The sequence below is a fragment of the Cajanus cajan genome, chromosome 6 (assembly GCF_000230855.2).
Source record: "Cajanus cajan strain Asha chromosome 6, NIPB_CcT2T_4, whole genome shotgun sequence".
Taxonomy (NCBI): Eukaryota; Viridiplantae; Streptophyta; class Magnoliopsida; order Fabales; family Fabaceae; genus Cajanus; species Cajanus cajan.
The window spans coordinates 64272952-64283146 of NC_138522.1; the positions used below are offsets into that span (position 1 = coordinate 64272952).

The 10195-nt window shown below is 30.0% G+C and overlaps 1 long non-coding RNA gene across 1 annotated transcript; it reads right to left on the reverse strand.

Moving 5' to 3' along the window:
• Nucleotides 1-2070: 2070 nt before the first annotated feature.
• Nucleotides 2071-4421, reverse strand: LOC109795829 (uncharacterized). The gene is made up of 3 exons (XR_002239590.3): nt 2780-4421; nt 2601-2663; nt 2071-2489 (listed from the first exon to the last, which is right to left on the reverse strand). It is a non-coding gene; the product is annotated as an uncharacterized LOC109795829 (long non-coding RNA).
• Between the last annotated feature and the right edge of the window lie 5774 nt (nt 4422-10195).

Sequence of the window (10195 nt, forward strand, 5' to 3'; positions counted from 1 at the left end):
GCCTCCACTACCATTTTACATATACATTTTTTATCCAAAAAAACAATATATTTTAAAAATAAGTTATATTCTAATATATATATATAATATAAATTATTGTATGTATAAAATATAAATTTGGAGGAAATGTTCATTTACTTGATATTTGTTAAACTTTCAAATAAAATTAGTTTTCATATATAATAAAGAATATTCCTTAATAACGAATCAACTTTTTAAAAAGAGTTTAATTATAATATATATATATATGTGTATATAATGTAATTTATTAAAAAAATTAATTTTTTATAAAATAAAATTTGCAACATGCATGTTTACCTTTTGTATTTTCTATTTATTGTATACATTGATCAAAAAAATCAAAATAATAAAGATGGTAAGATTGTATACATTGATTAAAAAAATAAAAATAGAAAGATTAGAAGATTTAACTTCTATTTAGATTTTTTATTATAAAATATGTTTTAAAATAAAATATTATATAAAGATTTATATAACATATTAAAAACATGTTTATATCATAAATAAATTAAATTTGATTTTTATAAAATTTAACATATTTATTTTATATTTTTATTAACATTAAATTATTAAAAAGTAGGTCTTTAAGATTGTAGTTCTAACTAAACATTTAAAAAATGTCTATAATAGATAAATATTTCATATTTAGAACATGTATTTTTTTAAAAAGTTATGTTCAAACCTATTAAATTATAATATAACATAGTCTGACCTAATTTATTTTCATTCTTAATCGTAATCGCAGATATAAAAACTTGTAAAAAATAATTATAATATATATATTTATACTTTTAAAAGTTATATATAAAATTTTTAATACTATAAATATATGAATAAGTATTGTCTCCACTGTCTAAAGTTTCTGAATCTGTTACTAATTCATAATTTTTATTTTATTTTTTTCATTTTCCTCAACAAAACGAATATGTTGTCAAACTTTTTTTTTTAAGAAAAAGAGAAAACGTCAAACTTAACGAGAGTAAAATTTTACACGATAAATATTTAGAAAAGAAAAGCAAATTATTCTTTATTTGCATAATAGAGAAATCTAATAAAATATTAATAAATATTGTTCTAACTTAGAACAATATCATATATCTTCAATGAAGCTTACAAATAGAATATTAAGTTTAAGCAATTTGATCTACATATATTTTCCTAGAGAGTAATTTATCGTTTCGTATATCCACTGTGCAGGGACGGATCCACTTGTGGGACAGTGGGGCAAACATACATAATTTTTTATTAAAAAAAATATTTTAAAAAATAAAAATTATATGTTTAAATTATCATATGTATAAAATATAGATTCGGAGAAAATATTTATTTATTTGATGTCTATCAAACTTTTAAAGGAGATTAATTCTTTTATGTGATAAAGAATACTCTTTAATAATGAATCAATTTTTTTAAAAAAATTTAATTAATATATATATATATATATATATATATATATATTAATACTCACATATATGATGTGATATATTAAAAAAACAATTTTTGATAAAATAAAATTTGTAGTATGCATACCTTTTGTGTTTTTTATTTATTGTACACGTTGATTAAAAAAATAAAAATAGTAAAATTGTATATGTTGATTAAAAAAAATCAAAATAAGAAATATTGGAAGATTTATGTTTCATTTAGAATTTTTATTATAAAATATATTTTAAAATAAATTATCATCTAAAAATATATATTAGATATTAAAAACATGTTTATATCATAAATAAATTAAACTTGATTTTTATAAAATTTAACATATTTATTTTTATATTTTGAATAATATTAAATTATTATAAAATAGGTCTATAGGATTGTACCCAAACATTTAAATTAAAAATGTCAGATAGATAAATAAGTCATACTTAGGATATATATTTTTAAAGAAAGTTAGGTTTAAACCTACTAAATTATAATAAAATCTAGTCTAACCTAATTTTATTTTCATCTTTAATTGTAATCCTAGATATAAAAACTTGTAAAAAATAATTATGATATATATTTATGTCTATAAAAGTTATAGATAAAATTTTTAATACTATAATATATAAATAAACATTGTTCCACTATCTAAAATTTCTGAATCTATCACTGCCACTATGGTTGCATCTCTTCGGAATAGGGATGGGAATTGAGGTCTCTCGATGCAGCATTTGAATCTCCTTCATCCCTACCGAGAGCATCAACATCTTTTTAAGAAGCACCGGCATGTGCTTCCCTTTTCCGCTTGGATGCTGACTGCAAACGATGCAGGTGCATCCAAGACGTACCTGAAACCGAAACATATAGCTGCTTCTTCATCTCATTTGGAGGTTTTGAATTCAAGGCCTGTCTTTGATCCTCACCACACAAATCAGAAACCATGTCATTTCCTCTTTCTTGAACCACTCTTTCATCAATCCCCGATTCCCGCGGGGGCCTTGTCTGAGACTGCGAACCCTCCTTCATTTCTCAAAGAAATTAACCTAGTTTTACCATCAATTTCAACACAAATTAATAAATAAATTATGGCACAACATCAAAGCTATAACAATTCATCACAATTCACAAGATCTGACATCTAAGCGAAATCTTACTTTAATTACACACATATCACAGATGAACAGATCCGGTTCAGAAGTGCATTAAATGGAGTTGTTCTGAAAATTAATCAGTTTGATTAGGGTCCGAGAAAACAAGAAAGACACTGACAAAAACAAAAATGAAAAGAAAAGAAGAAAGACAACGTTAACAGATCGATTATCGTGAAGGTTACCAAAGAGAAAGCAAGATGAAGAAGCCTAAGAACGATATACAAAGAGACGCCAAACTGAAGGAAAAGGAATGGAGTTGGAGTACTGTAGAGACTATGCTTCGGTCATGGTTTTATAAAGAAACCTAGGTTCGCTTCTTCAATGTTACAACTATTAATTTATGAGTTAATCATTCATATATTAACATTGTAAAGTTTTTTATATTAATAATTAATTATATCTTTTAAATTATTTTATTTTATTTTTATTTTATTAAATAAGTAGTTAACATGACAGTATTAAAATATATTATTAGTTGTCAATATAAAAAAATTTTATACATATATAGGTGATTAACTCTTAATTTATTACCTTCTCTCATTATTAACTATTTTTTCTTTGAATAAAATTAAATGCAATCTGTAAAAGATAATAACTCCTCTTTACTTTTTTTATTCATTTTATTGATAAATTTTATTCCTATTATCTCTTAATAAGTGTCATCCTATTATTTTTTATACAAATCATAAAATGTTAATAAAGAGATAAAAAAGAATAATAATTTTATAAAATTAATTTTATTATTAACTTTTTTTTTACTAGAAACAGTACTATCACACAACAATAATTAACCTTACAAAGAATATTTATTATTAAAGGTATAAATGGAAAATAATTAATTAATGTTACATTGAAAAGCTAAAATGAAATGTATTTTGAGATTTAGTTTTTCTTCTTACACCTCACTTATATTATAGAATAATAGAAATATAATTTTAATTCATAAATCATGTTTTAATATCAAAAGTCGTTAACACAAATAGTTTGATACTTGTATTCCTTAAATATAGATGGGATTTTATTCCCGATTAGAGTATGAGTTGCGATTGAAGATACTATTTTATCTTATATAGGATTTACATAATGGGAAGGAGTTATACAATTTTTTTAATATACTTTTAATAAATATTTTAATGGTGATGTACCATTTTTATGCTATTCATCAATAAAAAAGTTTATTATTAATAAAAATTTTAAGATAATTATTATAAAAGTTAACAAATTCATCATACATTTTAGTTAAAATTGTAAAACTATTTTACATTGTTAATGTGTAACCTTTTTTTTTTCTAAAATAAATTTTTCTTCCCTTAAAAAACATTACACTATTTTTAAATAAGAGTATGTTATCCTGTTAAGTATTTTATAAGGTGAAATAATGACTATGTTGTCATTATTGTAATTTCTACCGATTAAAAAAATATTTTTTTCTAAGCATTTATAATAGTAAAAATTAAAGTAATATGGACAAGATCTTAAGTTGAAATTGTGTTGTTATTATAATTTTTTCTAATGATTAAAAATAATATACATATGACCATTAAAGAATATTTTTTTTTATTAATTAACTTAAATTTAAAGGTATGTTTAAAAAGTTAAGGTTTTAAATTTTTTTTTTCCAAAAGTGTATTAAAATATGTGATAAAAATATTCAATTCACATTAACTTTTTTTTTTTAATTAATTAAATAGTAATTATTAAATTTTATTAATGAAATTATTAAAATTTTAGATATTATTAATGAATATTATAAAAATATTAGTTAAGAAATAGAGTTTATTTGATAAGAATTATAAGTATAAAAGTTTTAAAAGTTCAAATAATTATAAAGCATAATTGATATAACTAAAAAAAAAATTTGTGTGTGCACAATGATGTTGGATTTTGTAACATTCCAAAAAAAAAATTTATTTTTATGTATTGGAATTATTAGAAAGTTTATCATATTTTTATACGAATTTTACTATTCACGTATACATATTGTACTATTTACATATACGTATTTTACTATTTATATATATACGTATTTTACTATTCATATATACGTATTTTACTATGCAATTGCATAGTAAATGGCTGCTGAAGGGAGCTCACGAGGGAAGCAAGTTTCCATTTATAAATGAATTTGAATATTTTAATGAATAGTGCATAGTAACTTATAATATTATTTTAATGAATAGTAACCTATGCATAGTAACTTCAAAAATTCTATAAATAGGAGCTTAAGGTTTTTGAAAATTCATAATTTTAGAGAGAAGAAATTCTAGAGAAATAAAAGAGAGAATAAGAGAGGAGGTTCTGCTCTAATTCCGGTCCCGATTTAAGAAAAAGAGGAGGAGGTTCTGCCCAAGTTCCTATTCATCCAGGTACGGGGGAAAAGGGGATTATTTATATGTAGAGTACATGAGGGAATTGGGTAGAGGAATAATTTCTTAAAATCACGTTTAATTTATCTGAATGGAAGGCCGAGCCTCCTATTAATTTATAATTTGGAATTTATCTGAATGGAAGGCTGAGCCTCCTATTATTTTGTAATTTAAATGTTCTTGATAAAAGACTAAAATTTACATCTTTGTTATATTTTTATGATTTGGAAAATATAAATGGATTCCTAACTAGGAGGCACTGCCACCTTTACTGGAGTTAATTTATATTTTCTTTATTATTATCTATATATATATGTATTCCTATTTTTTCACTATATTGTAAGGGTAGTACGGGTTGCTGGTTGCAGAATGCGCTGGGAGCGCTGAGTGCAAGTCTGGGCGCTGAGCGTGAATATTTTGATTTTGAGGTCTTAATGAAAGTTGTAGCCTTGGAGTTTAGCTTTCCAATGGCGTTGGAATCACCCAAAAAGGAGGTCTAGAACTCCAGATATGGATGTTTTAGTGAAGAGGGGTCAAGCTGTCAGCTTTATCTATAGCTGTTGCGGTTTTTATCATTTTTCACAAAGTAGATGATGGAATTAGGACTTGATGTCTTCATGAGAGTTGTAGGAAATTTTCTTATCTTTCATATGAAATAAGGATGAGCATGGTAGGAGTAGTATAACCCCTGATACGCTGTTTATAGTTTATACTAATCATTCTATTGATTATTATATTAGTTATTGTTATGTTATTTGATGGATGATATTGATGTGAAATTGAATTATGAGTTGAGATATTGTATGATTATGATTTTGATGTCTCACATTGATGACTAGGATGGCACGACCCCTGGGTAAGTGGTGCTATAGGGAAGGCGTGACCCTAGTATGATGTGGGATGAGTAGGACAGTTAACACCACCACTTATGTCGCTTATGGCAGCCCTGGCATAGGGTTAATTGCAAGAGATTGTATTGATTGTAATGTGATTGTGTTTCCTCACACCAAAATGGTGAGGGACGGCACGGCCCCTGGGTAAGTGATGCTACAGGGAGGGCGTGACCCTGGTCTGGTGTGGGTTGAGTGAGGCAATTAACCTGTATCACTTGTGTCAGATGTGGCGAGGCCTTGGCATAGTGTTAATTGTTGGATTGGCACGAATGTTGTATGTGAATATGATGAGTAATTGATATATATATATATACACTATATAATGAGTTATGATGAAATTATACTGTGATATGATTGAATGTATTTTGCATATAGATAATTTTTCTTTTCTCACCGTATAAATTGTTGATATTTTAGGTGGAGAGGATCCAACTGCAAGTGGTATATAGAATGCCATCCGTTAATTTGGGAAATGCTCTGATAGTGTGACATCGGGGCAAGAGGATCTCTAGGATAGAATATTTGGTATTGTAATAAATGTTATTTTCTTTGAAAAATGTGTAAACTCTTGAATTTTATCTTTCAAGTTTTATTTTTCAGTCAGAACAGTTATGAAGTATTATGTGAACCCTTTTACCAACTTAAAAAGTTTATTTTCCTTAATTTTTTTTATTATATTTCGATATATGTGTTGGGGTAGTAAGGGTGTCACATTTAGTGGTATCAGAGCAGGTTGATTCAATCGGCCGTGAGTTATGAGTCTATTGTGCTTGTTTGGTAGATGGATGATGTGGCAAAATTAATTGTTGAACTTATTGATAATATGACGATTGATTGAGTTTGTTGTTTTAGAGTATGATTGTTAACTTTTTGGGGAAACACAGAAAACAATGGCAGGAGGTAGAAACGATCGTGCAATAGCCGATGCTTTGCAAGCAATGGCTCAGGCTCTTGGTAATTTGAACCAACGACCAGACATTGATTGGCTAGAGAGATTTCAGCGAAATAATCCACCAAGTTTCCGTGGAGGCTATAATCCTGACGGAGCTGCTGACTGGATATTTGAAGTCGAAAAGATATTCCAAGCTATGGGATGTCCTATGATACAGAAAGTGACTTTAGCTGTCTTTATGCTTTCTGGGGAGGCTGGTATTTGGTGGCAAGGTGCTTTACAAAGAATGATGGCTGCGGGAACTCAAGTAAACTGGGAAAATTTCAAACGACTGTTCTTGGAGAAATATTTTCCCCGAGACGTGAGACATAAGAAACAAGTAGAATTCCTTGAATTAAAACAAGGAGAGAATTCAGTGGCTGAATATGTGACTAAATTTGAAGACTTGGTTAGATTTTGTCCTATGTATGATGGCGTAGACAATGAGGAGGACAAATGTGTGAAGTTTGTGAGCGGTCTGCGCCCTGAAATCAAACAAGTATTCAATTATCAAGGGATCACACACTACCATGAATTGGTGAACAAGTGCAGAGTTTATGATGAGGACAACCGAGCTAGGGTAACTCATTATAAAAGTGGAGGACCAATGAGAAATAATAAGTTTGGTTCATCCAAGGGTAAACCTTATACCAAGTTTACAGGGGACTCAAGTTCTAAGGTGAATAATCAGGGTTCTATCCAACAAAGAAGCCAAGTTCCAATGGTTAGCCAAACTTCTGGAAGGGGAAGTGTGGGTTTTGTTCCACACAACAACTGTTTTAAATGTGGAAAGCCAGGTCATAAGGCAGTTGATTGTCGGATGCAAAGGATAATGATATGCTTCAAATGTAAAGCAGAGGGACATAAAGCTAGTGAATGCCCTCAGAGTAGGAAAGAAATAACAGAGGCTGGAGGGAGCGCTAGCAAACCTCGAACCACAGGAAGAGTATTTGCTTTGAGTGGTGCTGAAGCTACTCAATCCGAAGACTTAATTCAGGGTATGTGTTTCATTAATGGAACTCCTTTAACCGTTTTATATGATTCTGGTGCGACTCACTCTTTCATATCACATGCGTGTGTGTCTAAACTAAAATTACCTGTCTCTTCCTTGTCTTTTGAGTTAATTGTCAAAACACCTACTAGTGAATTGGTAATCACTTCTGATGTCTGTTCAAAGTGTCCTCTGACTATTGAAGGTAGAGATTTCATGGTTGACTTAATTTGTTTACCTCTAAGTCAACTAGATGTTATTTTGGGTATGGACTGGTTATCTTCCAATCATGTCCTTTTGAATTGTGCTAGTAAATCTATTATTTTTGAGGAGTCTGTTGAAAAAGTGAGTAAGGATTATTTGACTGCCAACCAAGTTAAGGTATCTTTGCAAGAAGATGCCCAAGTGTACATGTTGTTAGCTTCTCTGAATTCCGAGAAAAATGTTTTGGTAAATGAATTGCCTGTTGTGTGTGACTTTTCGGATGTCTTTTCTGATGTGTCTAGCTTACCACCCAGAAGAGAAGTAGAATTTTCCATAGATTTAGTTCCAGGAACAGGACCTATCTCTATTGCACCTTACAGGATGTCACCCATAGAGTTAGTGGAACTAAAGAAACAAATAGAAGACTTGTTGAAAAAGGGGTTTGTGAGGCCTAGTGTATCACCTTGGGGAGCACCCGTACTTCTAGTCAAAAAGAAGGATGGTAGTATGCGGTTGTGTGTAGATTATCGCCAGTTGAACAAGGTGACCATTAAGAACAAATATCCGTTGCCTAGGATAGATGATCTTATGGATCAGTTGGTAGGTGCTTGTGTGTTTAGTAAAATCGATCTTAGATCAGGGTACCATCAGATTAGAGTTAAGAGTGAAGATGTACCTAAGACAGCATTTAGGACCCGTTATGGACACTATGAGTATCTAGTAATGCCTTTTGGTGTGACGAATGCTCCTGCAATTTTTATGGATTACATGAATCGGATTCTTCATCCGTATTTGGATAAATTTGTAGTTGTCTTTATAGATGACATACTAGTTTATTCCAAGACTAAAGAGGAGCATGAGGAACATTTAAGGGTAGTACTACAAACACTCAGGGAGAAACAACTTTATGCTAAGTTGTCCAAATGTGATTTTTGGCTAGAGGAGGTGAGTTTCTTAGGGTATGTAATTTCGAGTAGAGGTATAACAGTGGATCCATCTAAAGTTGAGGCTGTGCTGAATTGGGAGGCACCTAAGTCAGTTAGTGAGATTAGGAGTTTTCTTGGATTGGCTGGATACTATAGAAGATTTATAGAGGGATTCTCTAAGTTAGCATTACCCTTGACAAGCTTGACTAGGAAAGGAGTTATATTTGTTTGGGATAATAAATGTGAGGATAGTTTCCAAGCCCTTAAGGAAAAGTTGACTAGTGCACCTGTTTTAGTGTTGCCTGATCTTAGTAAAACTTTTGTAGTTTACTGTGACGCTTCTAAGATGGGTTTGGGTGGAGTATTAATGCAAGAAGGAAGGGTCATATCTTATGCATCCAGACAATTGAAAGTACATGAGAGGAATTACCCCACCCATGATCTTGAATTAGCAGCAGTAGTGTTCACACTTAAGATTTGGAGACATTATTTGTATGGTTCAAAATTTGAGGTGTTTAGTGATCATAAGAGTCTTAAGTATTTATTTGACCAAAAAGATTTAAATATGAGGCAAAGGAGATGGTTGGAATTTCTTAAGGACTATGATTTTGATCTTAATTATCATCCAGGAAAAGCTAATGTGGTAGCTGATGCTTTGAGTAGGAAATCTTTGCATTTGTCTTCTCTTATGATTAGGGAGATGGATCTTTTGACCCAATTTAGAGACTTAAGTTTGACTTGTGAAGTGACTCATAATAGTGTGAGATTAGGTATGACTCGGGTGACTAGTGAGTTGTTGAGGGAAATTGGAGAAGCTCAGTTAGTGGATTCATTTCTAGAGGCTAGACGTAAGGCTATAGGACAAGGGATTGGAGGAGAATTTACCTTGGGTGCAGATGGAGTGGTAAGATTTAAAGACCGAGTATGTGTGCCTAGTGACCCTACACTTAAACGATTGATACTAGAGGAAGGTCATAAGAGCAAGCTTAGTTTTCATCCAGGAGCAACGAAGATGTATCAAGATCTCAGGAAGATATTCTGGTGGCCTAGGATGAAGAAAGATATAGCTGAATTTGTGAGTGCCTGTTTGGTATGTCAGAAGGCTAAGATAGAGCATCAAAAACCTTCAGGATTACTTCAGCCTTTGAGTATACCCGAGTGGAAGTGGGATAGCATCTCTATGGACTTCATAGTTGCTTTGCCTAAAACTAGGAAAGGGCATGATTCCATTTGGGTTATAGTTGATAGGTTGACCAAGAGTGCACATTTCCTACCTATTAACATTAG